The sequence below is a fragment of the Mus caroli genome, unplaced genomic scaffold (assembly GCF_978045245.1).
Source record: "Mus caroli unplaced genomic scaffold, Mus_caroli_1 scaffold_2, whole genome shotgun sequence".
In the NCBI taxonomy this organism is placed as follows: domain Eukaryota; kingdom Metazoa; phylum Chordata; class Mammalia; order Rodentia; family Muridae; genus Mus; species Mus caroli.
The window spans coordinates 4,190,177-4,216,017 of NW_028227257.1; the positions used below are offsets into that span (position 1 = coordinate 4,190,177).

A 25,841-nucleotide genomic window follows, 5' to 3' on the forward strand; every position below is an offset into this window, starting at 1 on the left:
TTCCATGGAAAATCAGAAATCAGAATATCATCCCTTCCAACTATTGAAACCAAGGAGGAATATTTTCCAAACTATCTCTAGGTCAGTATGGTCTGTCTCATGCCTTTGAAATTAGGAGTGATCCCAAGATTGACAATTATCTACTTCCTTTAAAGCAATCCTTTTAAGAACAATCTCCTCTACTTATAACCCAACCAATTCCAAATAACATTCCTGCTCCATCTTGTTTTGAAGACTCGTGTAATGAATGGAGGCCCAAAAGCATGGGATTACCTAAAGGTAACATATGAGTAATTCTATATTGTTATCTATGGATGTTTTTTCTAATGTCCCAAGTTAAAGGACAACTTGTCATTTTCACTTGTTTTTCATCTATAGTCTTGAGATTTACATAGTATAACTTGTTTCCACTGTTCCACTGTTCATGGTATGTTTTATTTATTTATTTTGTTATTTTCGAGACAGGGTTTCTCTGTGTAGCCCTGGCTATCCTGGACTCACTTGGTAGACCAGGCTGGCCTTCAATTGGGAAATCTGCCTTCCTCTGCCTCCCGAGTGCTGGGACTAAAAGCATGCACCATCATTGCCCGGCATGGTAGGTTTTATGAACTGCAGATGTTAATTGTATTACCAACTGCAAGGCAAATCCAGTTTTGTAATGGTTACTATTCATCTTAGCTTTGAGTTTGCCTCCAAAGAGTTTGTCTGTTTTTACTCACAGCTCATTATCACTCTGAATTCAGAGGAGACTGCGAGATTGGCCTGGAATTAGAACAAATTTTTACTTCATATCATTTAGGTCATTGCTTCCTAGTTCTTGACAGTGTAACTGTATCTACCCTTTAAAAAACTAAGCCTATTTGATATAGTTTATATTATGGAAGAAACTATGTAGAGGAGTGTGGCCTCAAATTCAGGAATAAGAATTTGCCTACACACTTCTGGGATTGATAGCACATATTATCATGCTTGGCAATATCATTTTGAAAATGATTGTAAGGCACTGATTCTAAACACCTGAAATGACTGTAAGAGTTATTGTATTTTCCCAATTCTTCAGTGCTCTCTTTAAATGTTATTCTCTCTCTCTCTCTCTCTCTCTCTCTCTCTCTCTCTCTCTCTCTCTCTCTCAGAAATTAACCTGTTATTTTATTTGTATGGTTGGTTTGCCTCTGTATGTTTTGTTTCTGTCCGTGCCTGATGGCCACAAAGGCCAGGAAAGCCAGGAAGGCCACCATGTCTGTCATGTGTTTCCTGCTCTGTTCTGAAGCTTGTCTCATAACCATCATGTGGACTTGCAGGTGACCTAAACCCAGCCTGATCACAGAACAAAATCTTGTTCCCTAAAATGTCTCTTTAGGGGCTGGCGAGATGGCTCAGTGGGTAAGAGCACCGGACTGCTCTTCCAAAGGTCCGAAGTTCAAATCCCAGCAACCACATGGTGGCTCACAACCACCCGTAATGAGATCTGATGCCCTCTTCTGGTGCATCTGAAGACAGACAGCTACAATGTACTTACATATAATAAAAAAAAAAAAAAAATGTCTCTTTAATTGCTAACATTCTAGTCACCTGTCCACTTGTGGGCACATTGGTAACTCCAATGTAAGCTGATTCATGGGCTATGTAAGATATCCAGCTTGATTCTAGGAGGAAGAAGGAGGCATGCATAGGGAGTGCTGTGGTTGGAGTTCAGATTGAGCTCCAAATTTGCAAAACAGTGAACACAGAGACACTGCCTACAAAGGGAAGAACAGACAATTGAACAGCCTAGATCTGGAATCTTAGTTACTCCCAGGGGCTTTTAGGAGGATGCACAGGTAGGTTATTGGAGCAGAGGCACTAGTGCTACTGAACTGCAAATCTCTAGATTTGGAAAACAATTGGCCCAAGTTGGAACTGTGTCCCTTCAGCACACCTTAACCCTAAGGGTAGTTAACATGTCACTCAAGACTCTTGAGCCAACCAGAATCTCTACACAGCTGCCAGTCAGAAAAGGAGGCAGCCCTTCCTGGTTCCAAGCCAGCAACTTCCTCCCTGTAATTCATCTGATCTTTGTGTTGCTGTGGAATGTGTTTTGAGCGCCTCTACTGAGTGATGTGAGGGGACCTCACAAGCTCAGAACTCTAGACATGGTAAGCGCAATGTCATCTGCCACAGAGAGGAGGAGCAAGCAGCTTAGCAAGAAATGTACTTGTAGTACAACTTCCCAGCTCCTGGATGGTATTAGAAGCAGGCAGCTAGATGAGGCCACCTGTGAGGTCCTTTGTGGGCCTAGTCTCCTCTTGGACCCGGCTGTGGCCTCTAAATAACTTTATTATTGGGCTGCATCTGCACAAAACATTTGCAGGAGGGGCTACTCTGGAGAAATGTACTTGGCAGGATGACAAACTTGACAGGCCTTGTTTCTATATTATCTTCTCTAAGTTCTGCCTTTAGCAGTTAACATGTAGGTGCAAGATCCATTTGGAGTTGTTTTTGTGGAGGTTGTAGAAGACATTTTATGTGCTGGGTAGCACTCCACTATTAAGCTCTGATGTACAAGAGTAGAGTTGATGATGTTATGGATTCATCAATGCTTATGTAATATTAAGTGACACTAAGTAGAATGTAGCTGAGGTAGGGCTGCCTGTCAAACACCTGACAGGTATGTAGCATGCTAAGCAGTCCGGTTAAAGTTTATTATAGCCATATGCATGTTTATTTACCACGGTTATCAGAAATTTGTCTCCAAACCATACCAAAAGGGACAAATCTGCTATACAGTCAGGCATTAGACCTATGCTGATATCAAAGAACAGCTTCCGAACAAGCTACTCACAATGGCATTATAGGGTCACAACTAACCTTAAGTCCTGGTGTGCCATAAAGATCCATTTTCCTTCATGGAAAAAGCATAGTTTTTCCTCAAGGGCAGGACTACAGCTGGTGACAGGTCTTTGAAAGGAAAAATACTATTGTGTTGAGGGCTGGTCCACTCAAGTAAAGCTTGATCCTAATGTGTGGAGAATTGCATATCTCAATCCTAAATTCCAGACCTTTAAAAGCCTGGAGCCTTAAGCTTTAGGAGCTTGACTTAAGGCCCTTGTGTGTTGAATACAAAACAGTGCTCTTTCTCTTAAGCCAGTATTAGCTTTAGGAGAGGTGGCAATGGTCTGTGGCTAGGGCTTCTGGGAGGAGGAGATTCAGATCCTGAGATTCCAACTTTTTCCACAATGTGGCAATATGATTCTCAGCCCCAAGTTCACTGGGGCTTGGTTAGTCGTGGTTTTTTGATACTTGGCAGTTATGTTTTGCAGTGCTGTTTTATTAGACTTCTGAGTTTGTCCCAGTGTATGCTATTTTCTGCAGACTTCATAGAGGTCTCCATTTCTTTCCACTTATCCCTGTAAGTAGGATACAAGATGCTACTCTTAAAAAGTTTACTTGGCATAAGACATAGCTTGTGTAAGCTCTCCCCACTGCAGCTGTTGTAAATTCTACCTTCTCCTTTTGCTATTTTTCTCATCTCCTGGGACCTCCAACTCAGGAACCCATCACTGAGAAATGGCTTGCTATTTCAGGGCTCTGAGGCACTTAATAAATGATTCTGGGGGTCTTTGCTTTGTATATCTCCTAGCTGTCTTAATTAGGACTTGTAATCTCTAGTCCATATTTAAATTGTTCAAAATAACCTGGGGACTGAACTGGAAAGATCCTTATGGATGAGTGTTGCGGCCCGCCCGCGGTCCACAACACGAACGGTTCAACTGAGAACGGCAGTTCCCTGCAAAGAGAGGTAACTAGATAGGGCGGAAGAAAAGAATGAAGCCAGGACAACAAGTTCTGATCGAGGCTCAATTTAATATTTCCAGACACTCAGTTTATAAAGGAAGGGGGAGGGAACCCAATTTCCCGCCAAGTAACTCAGGGTCCAGTAGCAGGACGAACACGTGTGTGCCTCCAGGCAGCAGAGTCAGGTTCCAGCAGTGGGCGTGGCAGGACGAATGAGCCGGTAGCTCCACCCTAGTGCAGGCAGGTTCCAAGCTGGGGGGAAGGGAGACCACATTTCCCCCCGTTAGATAACAAAAATAAAAATAAAAAAGGGGTGGCCTGTGGCAGAAAGATTATCTATGTTCAATAGTTCTGCCTAAGTTCCTAGGGCTAAAGAAAAAACCTATTTCCGTGGGATTTCTTAACTATTCTAATGGTAAACTGTATCTGGCTAAGGCTGTAGGCTCTGACTTTATAATGCTAATTAGTGCTGAATAGGTAGCTACCTGTTTGCCTTTTAAGTAGGGCGTTGGAACCCTGGCTGAGTTTAGCTAAACAATTTTAGAATAACACTGAACTGATAATTATCCACAATTTTGGGTGACAGGCAGGGGAAACAGTGAGAAGCGATTAAGACTGGCTGGCTCCTAGTACAAGGCCAATTGGCTTTTTTATTTTTTGGGTGGGAGGCAGTGAAGGGCTTGCCCTTACAACAGCAAGGTCTCCAATCTCTCTCCCCCCTATTAATTAAGTTTAAATAGGCAATGCTTAACAGAGGTGATCAAATGATTTTCTCATCCGTAGATGAGTGGGCCTTTAACCTTGACTTGGGTGGACATTAACCTGATCCTCCCGTGAGTATTGTAACAACTCACATCTGTGGCTCTTGGTATCTTTTGGGGAGGGGAGGCAGAGCCGTAAGTATTTTTAGTGTTTAGCTGGAGTCGGATACCAACCTCTTTCAAATCAGGTGTGTCGCACAGGGAACTCAGAAACGGTCAAACTGGACCTTCCCTCCGCAGTGATCTCCTGCGCCAAGCGGTACCCATACCGTATTCATATGATTATGAATCAGTATCGCAATTCTGAGTTATTGCGAGGCCTCTATGTGAGACTTGTCAACCTCAGATTTAGCAAGGCCTAGACAAGAATTATGTCAGTATTAACACCATTAATTTTGGTTAAACTAGGAGCTGAAGGTCTTTTCTCTTCATCTCTGTTATTCCCAGTAGCCTGAGGAACTAAGGACACCTTGCAGTAACAGCAAAGGTGAAAAGCCAGAGGCCAGTTAAGGGACTAAGCCTATATCTATCAAAATAAGAACTAATCTTTGTAAATATATATGAAATTTCTACTTCCCTAGCTCTCCTGGTAAATCTAAATCTTATCTTAGACTGAAAGGCCACATGCTGAGATTAGCAGAACCACCTGTTTGCTCTTAGGGGCTGGGCGGAGAACCGGAGAATGTAGATTGACCTGCTTGAGAGAAGGAAGAATACTAAACAATTAGAGTGTAGTAATGTAAATTTTCTGTTTGGAGAAGTCAAGGTACTTTATTTAGATGCAAATTGTAAAGCTAAAGTTTATCTCCGGCCTTTTGTAGGGGAATTGGCTCAGAGGAAACAGTGTTTTTTGAGAGCTTCCACTCCCAGCTCAAGAGGAATTTTAGTCCTCAAGGTGATACTTACGAGGAGAGACAGAATCCGTGTTTACCTGACGAATTAATCTCTCTGGTAGCCACCGTGCTTCATCTTCATCTCGTGAAAAAACACAAACCGACCCTCTTCCCCAAATTAGGACTGGATCTGGACCCTTCCATTTATTAGTCAGGGGGTCCTTCCATTTTGCCAATGCATAAGAATTAGAAGTAACTGGGTGCCAGTGGCGTTCCGCTGCAGACTGACCTTTAATGTCAGTTTGCAAAAAGTTTAGGACAAATAAGGTAAAGGCAAGATGAGCCTTTGGTGACCTTGGGGCAAATGCTCTGAATTAACTTTGCTAGGTAATTTAGAATATAGGAATCTCTAATAATTGAACTGAATATTAGACCAGTCTAAGATTGAGTTAGAATGGCTGGTCACACTGAAGAAGAGTGAAAAATCATTATGACTCTATTAAATGACTAATTTTACTAAGTCTGAATATACAGTCTCTGATGTACTATTGCCATAAAGTTAAAAGGCTAGAAGCTAGTCTAAACTGGAAAAATGACAAGCAAGGATGGATCTAAAACATGAATTTAATCTTTTAGTCCTTTTAATCAGGACACTGAGTTAACTTACCTGTCAGCTCAGCACACGAATTACCAATATGCTTCTGTAGAGTTCTGTGGAGAGAACCTGTTTTTTTCTTTCCTAATAAGGTAGCTGTTTTAGGATCAATCTATAAGCCAATAAGTAGACCCTTTTAAGATACTAAAAAGCATTTATTAAATTTGACATTTTAATCTCAAATTTTGAAAATAAAGGTATGTTTTAAATAGTGTGCATGGAAATGCACTAAATAGTATATATGGGGATACAATTTCTCTCTTTTGTCTTTTAAGAGGTTAAAGTTTAAAATTTTACAATATCTAACCTTTTGAATTAATAACTTTTTGGACAAAACATTTTAAATATTTGGCTGTAAAGGGGCAGTGACTGATTGCACTTTCAATCATTTTTCTTAAGGAACGGTTGTAACTAGAAGGCTAGAAAAGTTATTAAGAGTCACACGTGCATAATTTATTTATTTATTAACTAAAAATATGTATAAGCAATTGTAAATTTGAGAATTAATAGTATCTGAGGGACGAACAATTTTAAGTAATTATGAGCTCAGAGATATAGCATTGACTATCAATATAAATTAAGGTTTGATTGTTCAGCATTTTAAAACACCATCTACAGCACACATCCAGATTATTTGTGCTGGAATAGGGGCAACTGTGTGTCTTAAGACTCCGCTCCACAGCAGCTAGTTGGGCCCACGTGGGCTAACGATTGGCTGGGAGGATGAGAAAAATGACTTTACAATAATGTTTTTTCTGGCCAAAGAATTGTCTCGGGCACAACTAATTTTTAATTACCAATTAACAACAATTATAAAAGCTTTTTTTATTTCCTGCAAAACCCCTTGCAGCAAACCAAAACACCAAATAACAAAAGGATACTGTCTCTGAATCTTTTGGGTGAGAGCAAGGATTTAAGGTAAACTTCCCTTGAGAAGCATTAGTTAATAAAATATTTTCCACGTAGGAAACAATATATACTGAAAGATTAAAACTTTTGGCTTCTCGTAAAGAAGCAGAAACAATAAACATTTTTCTTACATAATGTAAAGCTATATTAGCCATACATAGAGGCAAAATTATTTTGTGATTACCAGTTTACTAGAAGCAAAAATCTTTGAATTTAAGCATTATTTTAAACATCTGAATAGATCTGTAACACTGTTAAAAAGAAACTTTCTTGAACACAGGGAAAAACTTTTTTAGGCATTGTTTGCAAAACAAAAGAAAAGGCCACAAGCCGCTCTGGGACTGCCCAGAGCCCTGTATTGACTCAAAGGTAGAATACTTTTTAATCTGAGCATTAATCTTAAATTTGCAATCAAACTGCAAGCTGCAGTCAATGGAACAATGGCAGTTTTAACCATAATTTTTAAGTTTTTGTGCAAGGTTAGGATAATATCTACAACTTTGGGAAAGCAAAACCTATGTTTAAAACAATTTATCACTGTTAAAATCAATATTAGAAGCATTACTATCATATTACAAAGTTTGGATATCAATTAATACCTATGAATACCTATTAAAGCAAGCTTTAACGCTTTAATAAAGAGGCATTGCTTTATATCTTATCTTAAATTTTACTATTTAGGATAGGAACCACATTTATCATTATCTAAACTAGAAATATCTTAAGAGACTCAGCCTCTAGGGCTGCCTTAGGCCACGTGTCGGAAGGACTCTAAACTTGAGTTATCAAATTTAACATTAACCATCTGTAGCAATGTAACAATTATTAATTTTAACCAACAACTTATGAGCTGAATGCGAAAACATGCAGAGCACATTTTTAATAAAGAACCAAATGAAGCAGTTAATTTTAGACCAATCAGAGAATATTAATCTTTGTAGCTACAATCATAGAATAAAAAAGCACTTTACCATTGTCAAACACATTAATCATGAACCATTTATCAGATTCGAAACTAAGAGGCTGTGTACTCGCTGCTTTTTCTTAAAACGAACATTTTTTCCAATCAGGGGCCCTCCTGCCACGTGTCTGGTTTTTGGCTGAAACACGTGGCAGCTCTCGGCCTTGCAGATAAAGATTTTTATACCATTTTTATTATCCAACATAAAACATAGAACATTCATTCATACAGACTGGACACGAACATACATGAATTGAACACGAGAACAGATTGGTGCACCAGACATAAACAAGACACAAAATGGGGCAGAGTACTCCTGCTATTTGGGACAATTTCCTCCCTCATGATGCAGTTTTTATAACTGCGGCAATCTGCCTGTATTAATTTCCTTTTAATAAACCCTTTCCTTTCTCACACCTAACAATGTAGCTTTTTTCTAGCCACGGCCTACCGCCTGTGCCTAGCTCCTCTTAAGCTTCACTGCTGAACCTAAGTGAACCAGCGCTCGGGCTTAACGCTGTCTCAGCTTAGCCCATACCTTCTCCGGTATGAATTTCCTTTATCCTTAAGCAACTCCTGAAAACTAAACACAACGGCCTGATCATGATTTTGAACCCTTCTTTCTTCCACCTAAGCAGTTTTTTCTAAAAAAAACTGCGGCACACCGCCTGTCTCCGTATCTAGTTCCGATTTACGAACTGCTGACCCCAAGTAGAATCAGTGTTGGGTTAGCACTGCTTCAAACTTGCTTCGTATCCTACTGCATCCCCGCAACACTTTCAAAACTGAAATTTTTTTGGGCTAGCGCTAGCATGTGTACCTGTCCGATGCTCCGATGCTCCTCCTCCGATACGAAGATTCTTTCCTTTCTTGTGGAGCTCCACACAGCAATCGTTTCTCTTAGCATCTCTCTGCCATTCTTCAGGTCCCAGTTCTGGCGCCAACTGTTGCGGCCCGCCCGCGGTCCACAACACGAACGGTTCAACTGAGAACGGCAGTTCCCTGCAAAGAGAGGTAACTAGATAGGGCGGAAGAAAAGAATGAAGCCAGGACAACAAGTTCTGATCGAGGCTCAATTTAATATTTCCAGACACTCAGTTTATAAAGGAAGGGGGAGGGAACCCAATTTCCCGCCAAGTAACTCAGGGTCCAGTAGCAGGACGAACACGTGTGTGCCTCCAGGCAGCAGAGTCAGGTTCCAGCAGTGGGCGTGGCAGGGCGAATGAGCCGGTAGCTCCACCCTAGAGCAGGCAGGTTCCAAGCTGGGGGGAAGGGAGACCACAGATGAGAGCATGTGTGGAATCCAAAAAACCTGTTTTGGGCTGTCTTTGAGCATTAGCCGCAGCTGAATTCATGATGTCATTAACAATTCTTACTAATTAATATTTTAGTTGTATATGCAGTGATTATTTTCTGGGATGGCATGTTAATTCTGGGAGAGCTGTCTCTTCTTCTCCTTATAGAGATGTTTCTAAGAGAAGCTATATTGACTCAGGTAGCCTTGATCCTGGCCTGCTGCTCCGCAGGGCAATGACCTTGCTTTCCTCTTGATATAAATTCTAAATTCTTGAGTTAAAGAATGTAGCAAAGTAGTGTTTTATAATTGCTCATTTGAGTCATATAATGAACTGTTCATTTCTTCTACCTTCAGTAGAGAACAGGAGCAATGGTTTACTGTTATCTCTGTCTGGTGAAGTAGGGCAGGAGATAGCTAGATTATAGATGAAAGCTTAAGGGAATCTCTCTAGGTGTCACCATTCTAGAGATACGAGTCAGGCAGGGTGAATACTTTTGTAATTTCACTAAATGTATTAAATAATGCATGTTATTAAATAAAACTAGATTGGTGGGTGCTTAATTTGTGCAAGTTAGCTTGAGCCAATGATAATGAATTTCTGTTTTAGGATCTGTACTATATAGATGTTATGTATCAGAAATGTAAAACACATGCCATTAGCTGTAGCTGTGTGTGTCACGTTATAGATCTCAGTAGTTAACAAAGCACATGGGGCAAGGTCAAACACTATCTTATTAATATCATTCCTTCTTCTAAGAAAGGCCTGATCTTTTTCAAATCAGTACAGTGATATATTTTACCAATATAGGTGTGGGTTTGTTGTTCTTATGTTTGTTTTACCAAACCACTGAGGACAATGTGCTGATTAACAAGAGTGCTCCAACGTGTCTAACATGTGTCCTGCATTGCTCTGAGCCTTGTCTCAAAGCCATTGGGTGGAAAGCACTTGCAGTTTACCTGAACCCAGCCTGAAGCCACAACACAAAATCTTATGTCCTAAAATCTCTCTTCAGTTACTAATATTCTGGCACTGACCACCTGTGGACAGTTTGGTAACTCCAGTGTAAGCTGATTGATGGGGAATGTAAGGTATCCAGCTTGATTCCAGGAGGAAGAAGGGGAAATGCCTCCTGAGTGCTGGATTTTGAGCTCAGGCAAGCTCCAAACTTTCAAAGCAGTGAACCCAGGGGCACTGCCCAGAAAGGGGAGAGGCAGGCAGGTAAGCAGCAGGGATCGGGATCTTAGCCTCTCCCAAGGGCTTGGGGAGAGAACAGACTATTGGAGGAGACACACTAAACTGCAAATCTGCAGATCTGGAAAAGGATTGGCCCAGGCTGGAACCACTCTGTGGTGTCCCTTCAGCACACTCTAACCCTAAGGGTGGTGCTCATGTCAATAAGACTCAATAGCCATCAGAACCTCCACAAGGAGTTGCCAGTCCGAAGAGACAGTGACACTTCCAGGTACTAAGCCTGCATGTTCCTCTGTGTAAATCAGCTGATCTCAGTATTTCTGTGTGACCTGTTCTTAGTGTCTTCGCTGGATGCTGTGAGGTTAGTTCAAGCAAGCTCATAACTTCAGACATGGTAAGTGCAATGTCATCTCCCACAAAGGGGAGGACCTAGCATCTTAGAAAAGGATACATGTGTAATATGTCTTCCCAGAGGCAGGATGGTAAGCATCAGCCAGACAGATGGGGCCACCTGTGAGGTATTTTGTGGACCTAATCTCCTTTTGGACGAGACTGTGGCCTCTGAGTAACTTTATTATAAGACTGCGTCTGGACAAACATTTGTAGCTGCGGCTTGTGTGTGGCAATATAGTGGGCAAGATGAGAATGAGAGAAAAAGTTTCCTGTGTACACTCTCAGGTAATGCAGTGCAGACAAGAGCTAGGTCACAGATAAAAGGAATGGGGAGTATGCTGCAGGGCTCATCGTTATGGAGAAGGACATGATACAGGCAGTGAGAATGATTTTGTAATTTCACAGATTGTATTAATTTATGAATATAATTTAGTAATACTAGATTGGTGGGTGTTTAATTTGGGCAGGTTAGCTTGAGCCAGTGGGGAATGAATTCCCATTTTGGATCTGTATTATGAGATATGTGCAATTATTGGTGACATATTTGAGTGAGCTCAGAAATGTAAAACAAATGCCATTAGCTGTAGCTGTGTGTATCACATTATAGATCTCAGTAGTTAACAAAGCACATAGGGGCAAGGTCAAACAGTATCTTATTAGTGCCATTTGTTCTACCAGAAATGTAGAACAAATCAGTATGGTAATATATTTTTTTCAATTATTTTTATCTTTTTTAAGTTATTTTTCGGTTTTACTTTTTAAATTTCATTTTCAGTATCCATAGGTGACCTCTTATGTGTTTCTATTCTCCAATATTACCCCAAAATTAAGAATTCCTTTTTTTTTTTTTTTTTTTTTTTTTTTTTTTTTGCGACAGGGTGTCTCTGTGTAGTCCTGGCTGTCCTGGAACTCACTCTGTAGACCAGGCTGGCCTCAAGCTCAGAAATCTGCCTGCTTCTGTGCTTCTGCCTCCCAAGTGCTGGGATTAAAGGCGTGTGCCACCAAGCCCAGCTCCATTCCTATTTTTAAAGAGATAACATATATTTCTGTCATAGTCACTTTCACTTTTAAATTATTGTTAATGTATGAATTTGATTGCAGGTTGGCTGCAGGACTTCCCCAGTAAGAAGTAGAGATGGCTATAGTGGGTATTGCATGTATAATTGAATATACAAAGAAAGGATGCTGGACCTTTAAAATGGAAAATACTTGGTCTCCAGGACTAGAATATTCTTTTAAATGTAAATTTTCCAGACTTGGGCTTTGTCTGCTTGTAGGGTGTAACAGCAGAGCTTGGAAGGTTTCAGCTGTCTGAGTCATTTGCTCTGTGATCCCACAGTGGAGGAGCTGCTGTTGCCCTGAGGCCCAGCTGGGTTTTCCATGCTAATGAGGGACTCTGGGCAGGCCTAACAATCAGGAACACTAGGGGAAGGTAGCTTGCAGGTTCTTTGCAGGATTCTCCTCAGATGCATGTGTTACAAGCTGCCTGGAAGACCACAAGCCATCCTCTGGTTATTATAGTAATCTCCATTGACAGTACAGGAGGAGCAAGTCTGCAGAGCTATTTGAGTCTGATCTGCTGGTTCTAAATGGACTGTGGGTCAGAGTGTGGTTCTCTTGGTCCATGTGGTGATCATAACAGAGGCCCTTGTCCTTTGATTCTTCCTGAGTGTGGATTTACAGGGGTGGGGGTGGCCCTCTAGGCCTTGGAGTGGGAATGTATGGAACTTAAATGTCACTATGCAGGGCTGAAAGACCCACAACGTGAGGACTCTCCCATGTTCTGACTCAGGAGAGGCGACAACCCAAATCACACAAGAAACGGTCTTGCTGCAACTGCAAGAGGATTTTTATTCAAGAGTGCTCTCGGGCCCATGGTCATACACCACAGAGGGGTAGAGGACCATGGTGCCCCAAGTAGCTGAGTAAGGGGGTATTTAAAGGAAGAAACCACAACTCAAGGAGGTGGGGAGGGCGTTGTTGGAAAATACCAAAAATACCAGTTAAGAGTCACAAGGAAGTATAAAGTCACAAATGTCACAAGGAATACCTGGTAATTGTGAGAGTTATTTCTCAAGACAGTTTCTAAGAGCCCCTAAAGATAGCACACTTGCATTACAGGTTCCAGCAATGGTCAGGGTGGGTCAGGGTGACTTTCTTTGAATGAACACTCTTTGAACCCAGGAAGCAGGTGGGTGGAGGAAGGAATGTCACTATCTGTTTTATGACCAGCACACCTCGGAGCACTGAGCCACAGAGGCCACATTCCCAAACTTGGGCCTAAAGGCCTAGAATATTTTACTTCTTTCAGGGCTTATATACAGGCATGGCCTTTAGTGTGCCATAGGACAACATTGGAAAAGTAATGGTTTGCTTCTAGAATTCCTGACCCTTCTGGATTCAGTTTTGTGTGACTAATTTTATAAAATAGTTTGGAAGTTAGTTGTAAAGATCTGACAGCGATCGTCCTTCAGAAATATTTGATTAGATTCCTTTTACCTTTCTATTCCCTATTGTCAAAATGGCATGATTCATAGAACTTCAATTCTTGGTTACAAAAGGAGCTTCTGACATGCAGAAGTTTCTCAGGTGTTGATGGTGCTGGGGGGGGGGTGGATAGGACAGATTGGAACATAATGCATATGGCAGGAAGCAGACATTAAATTATCATTCAGCATTGTTTTGTATATGGGCTCCTGTGGGACTGGTTTAGCCTGAAATTACTAAGGGTCATGAACAGCTATAGAACCATAGCCCAACTTTCTGATCATCTACAATGACAAAGAGAGCTCTAGAGCATGGGGCCTCTCTGTTCAGAAGACAGATCAGTACTAACTGTAGGGTCAGATTTATAAAAGTTTAGGGGTCACTTTGAGTTATTTTTATTGGAGTCATGAAACATGATTTTATTTTATTTCTATACACACACTAGCACAGGTAACATTGGTCAAGTTCACATTTTCCTGGTGTAGTTGCCTTAGTAATTGAAGAAAAGTGGAAAATTGGCCACATGGAAATGGGCAGAGGAAGCTTTCCCTGATATTGTGTTGCAGTTCTGTGGGCTACTATGAAAATCGTGTCTAGGATAACGGATAGAGGGCTTGTTCTTTAGACAGACTGCTTGGTCTTGGGGAAAACTGTCTATGGTTGATAAGGGGGTGTCTGTCCATACTTGGGGGCTAAGAAGGGAAGGGGACATGTGGCAAGAAGGTAAGGGGAGATGGAAATGGTCTTTTGTATCTACAGGTGACATGGGCAGGTGAGAGGACACTGCAGTCTTAAGAGAACTCTTGCATATTTGGTCTCAAGGAACAAAAATGTGGAAGGTCTACCAGCATTCTACATGGTTCCATACACAACATCTTAATACTAAGGCATCAGGTTCCCAGAGATCATTTATTTAAGTTTTTGTTGTCCAACTGTAAAAGACTGGATAAAAAGTACTATGTGGGTGGGCAGGGCAGTCAGCAAATATTTATTTTGAAGTACACATTTACACTCTTGTCTCTATCATATTTTTATTATTTATGTACACACGTTTGGGATCTTGTAGGATTTAGTCACCTATGATGACGTGCATGTGAACTTCACTCGGGATGAGTGGGCTTTGCTGGATCCTTCTCAGAAAAATCTCTACAAAGATGTGATGGTAGAGACCTATAGGAATCTCACAGCTATAGGTAATATTGTGATTTTATTTTAATTTGCTTTTTAAAATGTCTATGTTATTGTTATTTGTTTTTATAATTTCAATTGAGAGTGAGGAAGAATATGGTGAATAAATCACTCATGGTTTTAAAGTTCAATGGTGTTAGTAACTTAAATGTTGCCTCATTTCCAATAATGTAACATACTTTCTCTGGTACTGGGTTTAGGTTACATTTGGGAAGAACATACAAGTGAAGACCATTTTCAAACTTCTAGAAGTCATGGAAGGTAATTTTCCTCTGCAAGTTGATGAGAAAATGCCTATGAAGAAAGTTTAATGTGTGCTACAGGCTGTAAAGAAAACCACTAGGGTACAATAAGCACTGCTTTCAGTGATGTATGTTTACTGAATTACATAAAATCATATATGTCTATGGCATGTATGTAATTATTGTCTGCAAGGCATTCCATTAGTTCAAAGGCAGAGAAATAATGGCTTAACAGATATGTTACTGTTTAAATCAAGCCTAGTAGAGTCATGCTGTACAAGTGCGAGTGTCTTCAGTCTCATATCGCTTAGCTATTGCAAAAGGAACACACAGTGATTAGGTGACAAGTATATGTCTAAAACCTAGTAATGAGCAGATAATCTATAGTATATCTGAACTTAATGATATACTTGTAATAACATTGCTAAATTTAGCGAGATGAACAGTTCATAAGATTCAAAAATTGTTTGTGGAAAAACCTTAATCTCTGTACCACATCTCTGTTACGAAAAAAAGTCAGCTGTGAATGTAACATGGAATTTTCACTTGTTATTCTTCTTTTGATGTGGATGTCATAGGTTAGGTTGGATACAAGCCTTGTGAACATTGGGGCATTGAAAGAAGCCACATACCTTTCTCTTTTCCAGAACAATTAGAGGACATGCAGTATAACATACTTTGAGCAACATTCTTAATGTGCTATAAGTTTATAAATAATTTGTTTCTGAACATTGCTAGGGACATTTACAAATGAAAACTGCTGAAAATAGTAATGAGAATCAAGGCAGTAGAAGTTTTTTTTCTTTTGCATTTGTTCATATTCCAAATGTAGTATTACTCTCATGATAACAAAATTTGTGAATGCAATCATTGTGCAAACACTGTGAGTTCTTCCTGTTTTTTTCAAATATGTGAGTAACCTTTTATAGAAAAAGTATGTTATAAATGTGAGCCAGATAATCAGTACTGTTCCCATTTCATGTATCCTCAAGATGTAAAACAATCCATAATTTAGTAGAACTCCTTTGAATGTAAACAAAGTAATATTATGTTAACATTAGATTGCTCTTTTCAATGAAAGCAAATTTTAAAAGAATTCATACAGATAAAAAGACTCATCAGTATAATCAATGTAAGAAAGATTTCACGTGTGCCAATTATATTTGCAGGCATGAAAGAAGTTGTTCTGCAGAGCAACCCTCTGAGTTTATTCAATGTGGTAAAGCCTTTGCATATGAGAGTCATAGTCAAAGGCATGAAATAAAACATACTGGAGAGAAACACCATGATTGTAACCAATGTGCTAAAGCTTTTAAAAGAAGAGGTGACCTCCAAATACATAAGCGAACACATACAGGAGAGAAACCCTATGAATGTAACCTATGTGGTAGAGCCTTTGCACAAAGCAGTCATCTCCAAATCCATAAGCGAACACATACAGGAGAGAAACCATATGAATGTAACCAATGTGGTAAAGCCTTTGCAAGAAAGAGTGTCCTCCAAGAACATAAACGAACACATACAGGAGAGAAACCCTATGAATGTAAACAATGTGGTAAAGCCTTTTCACAAAGGAGTAATCTCCAAAACCATAAGCAAACACATACAGGAGAGAAACCCTATGAATGTAAACAATGTGGTAAAGCCTTTGCACAGAGCAGTACTCTCCAAATACATAAGCGAACACATACAGGAGAGAAACCATATGAATGTAACCAATGTGGTAAAGCCTTTGCACAAAGCAGTCATCTCCGAATACATAAGCGAATGCATACAGGAGAGAGACAATATGAATGTAACTAGTGTGGTAAAGCCTTTGCAGGAAGCAGTGGTCTCCAATGCCATAAAAGACCACATCCAGGAGAGACATCATATGAATGTAACCAAGGTGGTAAACCCTTTGAAGGAAGCAGTGGTCTTGAATATAATAATCGAACACAAACAGCTGAAAAACCCTATGAATGTAACCAATGTGGTAAAGCCTTTGCAGGAAGGAGTGACCTTTAAAGAGAAAGGACCATACAGGAGAGAAACTCTATGAAAGTATCTGATGTTATAAAGCCTTTGTAGCAAGCATTGATCTCCAAGTACATAAATGAACATATACCAGAGAGGAACCTTTTAAATGTAACCAATGTGGTAAAGCTTTTTTGAAGGGTAAAAGGCTGGAAAACAATTTTCCAAGCAAATGGTCTGAAGAAACAAGCTGGAGTAGCCATTCTAATATCGAATAATATCAACTTCCAACCTAAAGTTATCAAAAAAAGACAAGGAGTGGCACTTCATACACATCAAAGGTAAAATCTTCAAAGATGAACTCTCAATTCTGAATATCTATGCTCCAGATGCAAGAGCATCCACATCTATTAAAGATACTATAGTAATGGTCAAAGCACATATTGCACCTCACACAATAATAGTGCGAGACTTCAACACATGGCTCTCATCAAGGAACAGATCCTGGAAACAGAAACTAAACAGGGACACATTGAAAGTAACAGAAGTTATGAAACAAATGGATTTAACAGATGTCTACAGAACATTTTATCCTAAAACAAAAGGATATACCTTCTTCTCAGCACCTCATGGTACCTCCTCCAAAATCGACCATATAATTGTTCACAAAACAGGCCTCAGCAGATACAAAAATATTGAAATTATCCCACGCATCCCATCAGATCACCACGGACTAAGGGTGATCTTTAATAACAACAGAAATAATAGCCAATGTTCACGTGGAAGCTGAACACTCTACTCAAGGAAGAAATATAGAAAGAAATTGAAGACTTTTTAGAGTTAAATGAAAATGAAGCCACAACATACCCAAACTTTTGGGACACAATGAAAGCAGTCCTAAGAGGAATACTCATAACTCTGGGTATCTCCAAAAAGAAACTAGAGAGAGCACATATGAATGAATTCAATATGGAGAAGCCTTTGCACAATTTTATAGTCATCATTATCATGAAAGTAATCATATGCAAAGAAAGTCTATGAGTGTAAACAAAGTGGTAGAGCCTTTCTTGTATGAGGTCCTCTCTGATCCCACACAACTGAAACTCGGGGAACGCAAATGACAGGAGTTTATTGTAATAAAGCTGCTGCTGAATCATGATGAGAGAGCATACTCAGAACCCACTGTGTAACTCATAACACACACACATCCCCACTGTGAGTCAGAATGTTATAGAGCTGCCATCCCACAGTCAAAAACTCTTACCCAGAATACTTCCCGTCTGAAAGAACTGCAGGAATAAAAATGGAGAAGAGTCTGAGGAAAAGAAGGTCCAGTGACATTCTCAAATTAAGATCCAGCTCAGTGGGCGGCACCAAGATTTGACACTGTTACTGAAGCTATGGTATGCTTACAAAAAGGAGCCTATCATGACGGCCCTGTGAAATGTCCAGTAAGTAGCTTAAACAGTCAGATTCACATAAGTCCACCCAACCAATGGACAGAAACTTGTGACCCTTGTGACTGAATTAGGGAAAACCTGGAAGAAGGTGAGGAGGGTGACTCTATAGGAAGACCAGCAGTCTCAACTAACATGGACCCCCTTGATCTTTCAGACACTGAGCCAAAGACGACCTAGCATAAACCACTTGATATACAGCAGAATGCTGCCAGTTCTGGACTCAGTCAGAAGAAGATATACATAACCCTCGAAAGACTCGAGGTCCTAGGTAGTCGGGAGGATGGGTGGGGTGGGGATTTTTGGGGACGTCTTCTTTGAAACTTTGGTAGCAGGTGTGGGATTTGGACCAGTTGAAGGGTGGACTGGGAGTGGTAGAAAGTTTGAAGTGTAAAAAAAAAAAAATTGAACAATGAATTAAAGGAAAAAAAGTATATTAAAAAAAAAAAAGCCGGGCATGGTGGCGCACGCCTTTAATCCCAGCACTCAGGAGGCAGAGGCAGGCAGATTTCTGAGCTCGAGGCCAGCCTGGTCTACAGAGTGAGTTCCAGGACAGCCAGGGCTACACAGAGAAACCCTGTTTCAAAAAGCGAGAGAGAGAGAGACAGAGACACACACACACACACACACACACACACACACACACACAGAGAGAGAGAGAGAGAGAGAGAGAGAGAGAGAGAGAGAATGTGGGTGTTACAGTTTAACAAATCATTGATTTGTTCTTTGGTGGTAAAGAACAGGTGTTATATTTTGAGGAGCACAAGATGAATAGCAGAAGGCATTGTTAGAGACAGTCATTATGTTTTCAAGAACAAAATATGAATAAAGTAAGGTTGGATCTCCACAATACCCCAGGCCTGGGAACTTGAACTTAATTTCTCCATATGATTAAATGTAGGTGATAACAAAAAGGCAAACTTAGGGCATGTTTTTTCTTACTTCTGATAATTCCCAATTGTTGTTTATTGGTTCTAATGCTACTTGTGTTAAATTGTTTCCCAAATTTCATGAGAATCCTGCATTTGGGACACTGAGATTCTCTGCCCCAAGATGGTTCTAATTGGTAAATAAAATTGCCAGAAGCCAATGGCTAGGCAGGGAGACTGAGGCAAGACTTTTGGATTCATTGGCCAGGGGACCAAAGAGGATTGCCATGCTAGTAAACGAAGTGGATGCAGGCTTGAGAGCTGGGAATGGCAGAATACCAGCCATGTAAGAGCCAGTAGCCCTTCCTGTGATTGATTCTGGGGTAGCAAAGATGGCATAGAGACTTTAGTAAGTAATAATTCAGGAGTATCACAGAGAAGAATTAGCAATGTGGAAGTTTGAGAGTGTGCCAAACAATTAGCTGATTTAAGCATAGTAAATAAAGCTGTGTGTCTTTATTTGAGGATCTAAAGCATTTGCATGGTCAGCAAGGAACTTGCAGAGGAGGCATCCTATAGTAGATCAGAGTAACCAACCAACTTTGCAGAATGCACCTCACCTATAGGCTTGAACATAGTATTAAAAATTAATTGTAGATTCTCAAGTGGACAAACATGTCATGACGTGAGAATAAGAGATATGGAAAATTTGATTCTTAGCAGAGTTGCTGGTTTTGCTGTAGACATGTGGTGTGTCATAAAGCTGTGCAGGTTCACAACTAGAACAAAAAGTGAGCCAGACTGGTATGCATAATTCTTGGGTCCATGTCATTAGCTGGGATGTAGCAAAATCCCCCTAGCTGACCCAGACATCCTGGGTGGTAAGGATTTACCATGGGCTCTTCTCAAAGGCTTCTGGCTGTCTCAGATAGTTTGCGCTCAGAGGCAGACTTCTTAGCTAGACGAGACAGAGGTAGATGGTTGAGGCTCCCTACTAGCTATGATCAATTCAAGAAAGGACACAGATAAATGACATTTGTTTAACTGCTTTTCAGGATAAAAGAGATATAGTGGTAATTGTTTGTTAGTCTACAAGGAATAAAGTAATCCAGGACTTTGATCTCAAATGTAGGAAATGAAGGCATATAGATAGAGAGATATCCTGTCTCAACATATAATAATAAGAAGTATTAATCGGTACACAATGTAGAATGAATGCTTAAAAGAAAAATTAAAAATTCTATGTCAGGGCAGGCATTGGGGTTGACTCTGGGTAACACAGGAATGCTGGTATTATGTGGACAAGTATGACAATTAAGAGCCTGGAAATAAGCCAGGTGTGGTGGCGCATGCCTTTAATCCCAGCACTCGGGAGGCGGAGGCAGGCAGATTTCTGAGTTTGAGGCCAGCCTGGTCTACAAAGAGAGTGCCAGGACAGCCAGGGCTACACAGAGAAACCCTGTCTCGAAAAAAAAAAAAAAAAACAACAAAAAAAACCCAAAAACCAAAACCAAAACCAAACAAAAAACAAAAAAAAAGAGCCTGGAAATAGGCTTATACAGTAAGTAGAAGGGAATTTAATTGAAGTTAAATACATAGGAAAGGATGTTTGTTCACATTATATAATGTGAAAGGAGATATATATATATATATATATATATATATATATATATATATATATATATATATATATATATATATATCTCCATAGCAATATTACTCTCTGTAGAAGGAAGAATTAACTGTGCATTCATAAATAAATTGAGTCTATCTTAAAATGTAGGTGAAGAGCATGGGATAGTCAGAATAACCTTGTCTTAGACAGATAGTATAAACTTAGACCTGATCTTGTGTAAGAACAAGGCAGGAATAGTGAAGAAGCACTGTTTCAAAGGATAACAATTGTGTAGATTGTTTTGATTGTCTTAAATATCAAAATGTATGTGATTTTAAGTTTGGTGGTTTTGTGATATTAAAAATCCTTTCGGAGAGATGTCCAAAAAGGCTAGCCTGAAGAGAAAGGAGGCTGCTAATTGAATCAATCTATACCATTGATGATTTTGTGTTACTGGAACAAGGACATGCAATTGTGGGAGAAGCTCTATATTTGTGCTAATAGGAAAGAGGAAAAGGCTTTGGACCCCTTCCAGGGTGATACAGATCAGGTATGACAGGGGAAGACCCCCTGAAGATAGATCTTGGCTACCAGAAAGAAAAAAGTTTAAGAAAATCCAGCAGGCTGGCATCATGATTTGCTGATTCCTCCCTGTGGGAACAGCCCTGTAACTGGCCTAGATGACCAAGCCTACTCAGTCCATGGATTCTCCAGCACAGGAGTGAGGATAAAAAGGAAAAAGGCAGTTAAACAACATTGCAGAACGACTGCAGTCAATTCTGAGACTGAAGGCAAATTTAATTTTTCAATTCACATTTTATACCATTTTAATTACATGCCAGTATTTTAGGCAAGCAGGACAATACGGAATTAGCAAAGCAGTAAGTGAAGTCCTGTGATTACTCCCGGGACAGTTGTTTCAAAGGGCTTGTCATAATGACCAAATTGCTTCATCCCACTTCCTTGTCCAAGCCCAAAATCTTGCTTGAAGCCTAGTCCTTCTGTACCACCCTAAGACTAAAATTCCTGCCTTACCCGACTTCCCTATTACAGCCTAAAGTTAGATTCTTGCCGAAACTTACTTCCTCATTATGCCCTAATGTCAGATTCCTGCCTGAAGCCCATTTCCTTGTCCTTGGCCAATGTCAGACTTCTGCCAAGTGGTACTCCAGAAGGCTTTCCACATCTAGATATAAAAGTCTCTAGCCAAACCATCAGCTAAAATTATACAATCCATATAGTAGGTTATGGAACACTTAAGATTCACTGTCTCATCCTTCCTATAGCATTATTAAAGAATTATTACAACTGGTTATCGATCAAATTAACTTGTATAATGACAGTTGTCTTTCACCTGCTCAAACATGGAGCTAAAAATCAGTCCTTCACTGATCTGTGCACCTTGCACAATCCATACGAATATCTTAATAGAACTGAAATCTTGGTTGTAAGATTCGTATTCTGTAGTCTGCCCCTCTGAGAAGATTCATTGTCAGGGACACTGAGATGACCTGTTGTTCCATTTACCTGCCTCCTGATGCTGTTTCCAGAGACTGACTTCTAGAACAGTTTCAGAAATTGCTGCTGAGTTTCAATGTGGACTCAGTTCCTCCTGACTTCCAGACAGATAATTGAACTTCAGTCCAACGCTGAGTCTTCTAAGAATGCAGGGACTGGAAAACAAATGCTAAGGCTGGGTTTCTATAGTCTTACCATTTTTTTCTAATTTTCCTACCCATCCCCACCCCTTTAAAGAAGCATTGTCCCAATTCAGCAGGAGGACATTGTGGAGAGTTGTCATGCTGATCCCTTACATTTTGGGTGTCTGGTTATGGCTATTTTAGAAATTATGGTTAGGTTGTCATTTTAAGGCATAATTTGGAAATGGTCTTTATTTTAAACACAGAAGAAAGATAAGAGATGGGTTACTAAAAGTGTTGAACAAAACATTGTGTGTAGCAATAAAATTACATTACTAGGAATCTTTGTTTTTTTTTTTTACAAATTTGAAGTTAAAATTTCTTGCATTGATAGAGAATTTATATATTGTTACAGATTTGAGTTTCTCATTGGTATAAATCTATGCATATTGGTACATAATTTGAAATAAATATGGTTACTCTTAGATACGCATTGTGCCTCTGCAATTCATTTAAGAAAAGCAGCCTCTGACCCAGTCAATCTATACCTGCTACTACAAACTGTTTAATATCATTAAGTTATGCAATTGGAGGGCCATATAGTAAACACATGGTTATATTTGATTCTGATTTAATCATAAAAAAGTGTTTTTAATATTATTCAAAGAGAAAAGACAAAGCTTAGACAAGGCTTAGCAGCTTGGATATATGTTATTATAGATTTTCTTAAAAAAATATCAGAAATCCACAAAATTTGTCACTTGTAATCATTTCGTTATTATTGGAAATTTGAGTAATAGACATGTTAGTGCCTGAAACACCCCAGTCATGATTCAAAGGAGATATTGACCATCATAACCTGTATATGGAGTTGTTCCAGTTTTGGAACATAGGCACTGGGCAAGAATTGCCCTAATTCATCTACAGACAAAAAATACTGTCAAGGAAAGGACACAAGATACAGAATAGTCAACAGCTTTGCTCTGTCAAGACAGAGTAAACTAGTCCTTCATAATATTTATGTCAGATGATTGTGTGCCAGGATGCTGAAGACAGTTGATCCAATATTTTGAGGAAAAGGGGGCTGTACATGTAGTAGGCTGTCTCTGCAAGTTTTGTGTGCTGTATTTTTCTGCTTCCTATAAATGAAGTCTTTCTTGGAAGTCGGATGTGGTTGAAGACTTGTTATAGTCTCAAGGTCAAACTTAAGGTTGTTTAGCATTGAGGAGGATGATGTAGATTTGAAAGGATGGCTTTCAGATGGTAATGAAAATCAAAATCAAAACATATTTCTGGTATAGAATTATAAATTCTTTTTTTAAAGATTTATTTATTATTATAATACATAAGTACACTGTAGCTGTCTTCAGATGCACCAGAAGAGGGTGTCAGATCTCATTTACTGATGGTTGTGAGCCACCATGTGGTTGCTGGGATTTGAACTCAGGACCTTCAGAAGAGCAGTCGGTGCTCTTAACCACTGAGCCATCTCTCCAGCCCGAATTGTAAATTCTTTAAGCTAGGATAGATGCTAGAGTAATGTACCTATGTTGGGAAAAATTGATGGACTGGATGTTGTTAGTGTATATCATAAATTATAGTTTACATAACTGTTATAACTATATTCAATGTATATCTGAGAGAAAAGGACTTTTTAATAGACAAAATGGATGGCATGTTGTGGCCCATGTTGTGGCTGGGTCTAATGCTACTTGTGTTAAATCTGTTCCCAAATTACATGAGGATCACACATTTGAGAGGCTGTGGATTCCTATCCTCAGCTGGTCCTATTTGATAAACCTGCACTCCACTGTCTGCGAGTTGAGGGAATTAACCAATTAACATTACACCCAATATTTACTTATCAATCCCTTCTCAATAAATAAGAAAATAACTGCATTGGAGAGGAAACCTACCAATGTGATAAGGTGTTACCTCCTTCCAGCCTAGCAAGGCTGGCTATGAACATTCGATGCTGTGTATTAATGCTTTTCTGTTGCTGTGATAATATGCAATGTCTAATGCAACTTATAAAATCATTTAAATTGCCTTATGGCTTTAGTGGGGTATGGGGTCACATGTGATGTGGTAACACGAGTGATACAAATACCCTTCTGATATGGTGATTTGTTATGTTGGTGTGATTGTCAGTCATTAGTCAAGGCTATGTTTACCTCTTGATTTTCATGTGTCAGCCTACTGAATACAAGTTATTGCATAGAAGATGCACCCCAATGTGTCCTGTTTTGTCAACACATTTTAACAATATCAATGTTAAAATGCTTAATAGAATAGCATATACAATCATGAAATACTTCATATGTATCCAAAACAGTATTTTCATGTATCTGTTAGAGATGTAATTAAATTGGATAATCAGTAACAAACTGTATCTCACAGCCTGTCTTGATTGCTATAAATATACCCATATCCTTTGACATTCCATTCTCCTTTATGTTCCCATTGGTTACTATTTGGCACTTCCTGTTGAAGCATGCCTTGAATGGGAATTACGTAAAATTGCTAAATAATGTAACGTCAATGAGTTTTAGTTTTAATAAGAATTTCTGGTGTGTCTGTGTGTGTTTCAGTGTGCATTTTTAAGCCAAGAAAGATATGTGGAGACTGAGTGACAAATTAGTAGGATCTACTTGGCCTTCTTCATAGAATGATCAAGGTCAGGTTGCCAGCATTGCATAGTGTAGACCTTTCCTACTGTACCATTTCATAGATGTGCAAATAAAATTAGCTGAAATATTATGTTAGTAAAATATTGACCTCTTTCCAGATAGTAAAACATGATGTCTTCTTGTTTCTTTTTTTGTTTTGTTTTGTTATTATTTTTGCTATTGCCATTTTCAAAGAATAAGCTGCAGAGTTAGGAGAACAGACTCTACAAGCAAGCAACAGACTCATGGACTGTCTCTGTTCCTGTTGTTGGAGAACCTTCGTAAATTATAGGCTCCAAGTTACATCTATGCTACACAAGTTTGTGGGTATTCCTTCCCCACCCTGACAATTCTACTCTCGGCCAGGCTATTCACTTCCTTTCCCAGAAAGACCAGACAAGGCAACCCAGCTAGTACAATATATGCCAAGTACAGGCAACAGGTTTTGGGATAACCCCTATTCCAGTTGTTCTGTACCCACATAAAGACCAAGCTGCAAGTTTGGCATATATGAGCAGAGAGAACTAGGTCCAGCATGTGTATTTTCTTTGGATGCTAGTTCAGACTCTGGGAGCCCCAGGGGTTAAGGTTAGTTGATGCTATTGGTTTTTCTGTGGAGTTAGTATCCATTATGGTGACACCAACCCTTTTACCTATTTTTTCATAAGAGTACTCAGGCTCCATCTAGTGTTTAGATGTGAGTTTCTGCATCTGCATGAGTCAGCTGCTAGGTAGAGCCTCTAAGAGGGCATTATGCTTCTGTCTCAAAGCACAACAGAGTATCAATAATGTTAGAGATTGGTACTTGCCCATTGGATGAGTCTCAAACTCAGCCATTAACTGGTTTACCATTTCCCCAGTCTCTGTCCATCCCTTCTGCCTGGATTTCCTGTACAGAGGATAAACTGTGTGTTGAAAGTTTAGTGGGTAGGGTGGTGTCTCT

At 39.6% G+C, this 25,841-nt stretch overlaps 1 pseudogene; it reads left to right on the forward strand.

Moving 5' to 3' along the window:
- Window positions 1-14,421: 14,421 nt before the first annotated feature.
- LOC147005709 (uncharacterized) lies at window positions 14,422-16,733 on the forward strand (annotated as a pseudogene).
- The last annotated feature ends 9,108 nt before the right edge of the window (window positions 16,734-25,841 follow it).